Below are 4,286 nucleotides of genomic sequence, written 5' to 3' on the forward strand. Positions count from 1 at the left end.
TATATAAAACGTGATACAGATTTTTGGTCAAACCGCCCAGCACTAGTTCCTTTCTGATCTTAGATTAAAGACAATATGAGGTTTAATTTGCTAGCAGACAAGTGTTATACTATGAATAAAGGTTGCAGAATATTTATTTTACAATACATAGCCTAGAATTTTTAACATTACATGCAACTTATAATTTAAATAATTAAACTTAAAATGACATATCATAAATCTTTAAGCCAGTGGTTTTGTGGCGAACCCACTTGTTCATGACACCAGTGTCCATTACCCAGACGATATACTGCGTTGCCATTGACAACCGTGACATATTAGTAAATATTTGATCGATGAACGACGCAATCAGAATCAAGTGTTATAAACATCCATGTAATATATGATATATACAGTATTGATGTATGATATAAATTATATATATACTATGACAATGGTTTTACTCAGCCTTAAAGGGATACTCCACCCCAAAATGAAAATTTAGTCATTAATCACTTACCCCCATGTAGTTCCAAACCCGTAAAAGCTTCGTTCGTCTTCGGAACACAATTTAAGATATTTTGGATGAAAACCGGGAAACTTGTGACTGTCACACTGACTGGCAAGTAAATTACACTGTCAAGGTCCAGAAAAGCATCGTCAGAATAGTCCATCTGCCATCAGTGGTTCAATCTGAATTTTATGAAGCGACGACAATACTTTTTTTGTATGCGAAGAAAACAAAAATAACGACTTTATTCAACAATTAGTCTCCTCTGTGTCTCTCCGCATCACCGTAGTGCCGTTTTGGAGAATATCCACTGAACGCAAGCAGCGTACTCTCTTCTGTGTCAGCCGCGACACAAGGATACGTTTTCTACGTGTATTTACGCTTTGATTTGAACTAAAACAGCGCATCCCTGTGGCGCGGCTGACCAATAATATACATTTTTTTTAAATTATATTTTATTCATATGTTATGCTATGTCCTCTGCAGAGGACACCAGGACTCAGTTTTTCTAAAAAAATTAAATGACATGAATAGACATGAAAAGGCAGAAACAATGGGATTTAAAAAAAATCACCAATCAATTTTTAGGTTTAAGGATTTTTTTTTATACCAAACTTTGTATAAGGATGATTCTCAACTATGTTATAAAAGATATAACAAAATTATTTGATATACCATTTTATTTTATGCAATATGTGTGTACAATTTCCATAAACTGTTTTTCCCATTAAACACAATGTCATCTATACACTGTACCTAATTTGCATATTAATGTGCTGTTGGGACAGCATGTTGAAAAAAGATGTGTAATAATGGGAGTAATAATTGGCCAGATTTTCATAATAATATCTAATGTTTCATAATATTATAATATAATTTATTTCCCGTATTCATTTGTTGTGTCTCCCAAAATGCATAATAAACATGCTTTTAGTCCTGGTGTCCTCTACAGTGGACATGTATGAAATCAATATCCTGTTTCATAACAGAACGTCATATTTTGATTTGAAACCCCATAACATTTTCCTGAGATGTTGATTTATGAGAAACAATTTGAAAATAATCAGATTTAAATGATAATTACAAAATATTATCATATTTCCATAAGGATGTACAATTTTAGCACTAAATTAATGTCAGCCATTTTTAAAGACCAAGTAGAGGGAGTGGTCATGGTGAAACTTCCAAACATTTGGTATCTCTGAAAAGCCTCAATGTGCTCTGTACAGGACATCCAGACTTAAAACTGTGACATGTGAGGTCTCAGAGAAATTCACTAAAATATAATGTCCTCTACAGAGACAAAAACTCCATAGCTGGGTCTCAGGAGGATATGGTAAAGACAGACCCACCCTAAAACTTCCAGATGCATTTATTGAGAGGGTTGATAGAACTGTATGGCACCACTTAAAGGAAAACCAAAAATCTCTGGATTCAATCAAGCAAGCTATTTCCAGTCATTTTTGTGAGATGGATTTTCAGTCCTCAGCAGTTAACATCAGTCCTTCTCGATCCCTACTTAACAATGGTGCGCAGACAAGAAAACTCATTTAGACATGGAGAGAATATGTCCTCTCTGTGTTCTTAGCATCAATGTCTACGTTTAAACCCACTGAGCTCCACATTCAGAAGGATGTATGGACAGCCATACAAACTGGAATTGAAAAAGCAGTAGTGGGAGAGGCTGTCACACTGGTTCCCTATGTGGCTGAAGGAATAATAGCTGTGGCCGGCCTGAAAGAAGATGTGGACAGGATTGAGGGAATCCTGACAGAAACTGTTGAGAAAATCACCCAAAGAATCCAAAGAGAGAATGGCAGTGAGATGGGTGACATCAGTATCTATTTAGAATCTTGTTCTCTGCCATGGTTTGGAGAAGCAACTTTGTGACAAATTTTCAGAAATGAACATCACATACCATGTGCACAGCCAAAAGTTAACTTTCTGTGGTCTAAAACATAAGGGGCTGGAAACAAAGAATGAGATCCTGCAGGTTGTTGTTAATTTGATTTGTAAACCAGTTGAGCTCCACCAACCTGTTTTAGATTTTCTGTAAACAAAAGATCTAGAGGAATTAACTAGAGATTTGTTTTTTAATAAAGGAATCTATGTAGCATTAGAAGCTGATGAAAAAAGAGTTTTGCTTGTTGGGAAAACAGATACAGCCTTGAGTGTTGGTGAGAAGCAACTGCAGACAGATCTGGGTCATCTGAGCTTCAATGTAGAAGATCCCAGTGTTCTAGGAAGATCAGACTGGCATGACCTTGTCTCTCGCATGAAAAACAATGTCACAAATGTAACAGTACAGACAGCCGTCAACCAGGTGGTAGTTTCTGGCTTTGTAGATTCCATCAACGATGTTGAACAAGAGTTATATAATTTTGTTCAGGAAAACTCTCAATTTGAGAAAAATCACAAGACCGTTGTCACATTCATAAAGGATCACAAAAAGCAGGATTGGTTTGAAGAGGTGAAAGGTAAAGTGATTGTGGACTTCAAAGATGAAGAGATTGTGCATGATCAGTGGCCCAAGGCTTTATGTCTCTGAGTGTGAGCATGCCTCTGTTTGAGGACTTGCTTAGATCTGCACATCACTGCACCACAAAAATAGTTAAACCAGGGGCAAAGGCGTTTTTCAAGGAGAAAGAGTTCATGTGTGTTACATATGCCAAGACAAAAAGGAATTGTTTGGTCCAGTTACTAGATGAGTATGACCACCCACATGACACAGTTCAGTCACGGATAATAAAGCCTGTTTATCATTATAAAACCCGTGATGGAATGGAGATTACAGTAAACAAAGCTGACATGTGTTCGTTTCAAGTGGATGCAATGGTCGGTGGATGTGAAGAGAACCTCCTACTGAATGGAGGTTTAGTAAAGGCCCTCTCAGATGCTGCTGGTCCTAAACTTCAGAATGCCTGCTAACAGATTGTCAAAAAAAACGAAGTTAACAACAGGTGATGCTGTTCTCCTCGATGCAGGAGGGCGGCTGCGATGCAAATATGTCATCTTAGCAATAGGACCCAATTATAATTTTTCCAAACCTCAGGAGTCTGAAAAGCTCCTGAAAAAAAGCTGTGAATTCGGCAGATCAAGAAAGCTTCCAGTCTTTGGCAATCCCAGCCATTAGTTCTGGTGTATCTGGTGGTGGTTTCCCACTGGACCTTTGTGCAGACACCGTTGTGAATGTTATAAAAGATTTCTGTGATTTTGTTGAAGAGGACAATACACTGAGGAAAATTCACCTAGTTGACAATAATGAAAAGACAGTCCAAGCTTTAGAAGCTGCAGTGAAGAAAGTTAATGGGTTCAGTGCGCTTACCCATAGCGTGACATCTGGAAGCAGTTCAAGCAGCCAGCAGCAAAACCAAAACCAAGCAAGTTCTTCTCCAAGCCAACACCAGATAGCCACACTCTTTCAAGGAACATCACAAAGTTTTCAGACAAAAGAAGGTTTAACCATCACCCTTATGAAAGGAAACATTGAGGACACAACAGTGAGTTCAATATTAATATACATAATATTAATCTTCGTTTTTGCTAATGCTCCTTTCTTATTTGAAATATAAAAATGTCTACAGATGTACTTGAGAGGGCTGGTGGTTATGCTTTTTCTTCAAAAAAATTTTGAGGGTGCAAAAAAATCAAAATATTGAGAAAATCGCATTTAAAGTTGTCCAAATGAAGTTCTTAGCAATGCATATTACAAACCAAAAATTACGTTTTGATATATTTACAGTAGGAAATTTACAAAATATCTTCATGGAACATGATCTTTACTTAATATTCTAAT

General features: G+C 36.8%; 1 pseudogene; it reads left to right on the forward strand.

Annotated features, from left to right (window-relative positions):
- Positions 1-2,083: 2,083 nt before the first annotated feature.
- The window catches only part of LOC107686223 (poly [ADP-ribose] polymerase 14-like), a 6,259-nt pseudogene continuing 4,056 nt past the window's right edge, over positions 2,084-4,286 (forward strand).

The sequence above is a fragment of the Sinocyclocheilus anshuiensis genome, unplaced genomic scaffold, assembly GCF_001515605.1.
Source record: "Sinocyclocheilus anshuiensis isolate Anshui unplaced genomic scaffold, SAMN03320099.WGS_v1.1 scaffold277, whole genome shotgun sequence".
Taxonomy (NCBI): domain Eukaryota; kingdom Metazoa; phylum Chordata; class Actinopteri; order Cypriniformes; family Cyprinidae; genus Sinocyclocheilus; species Sinocyclocheilus anshuiensis.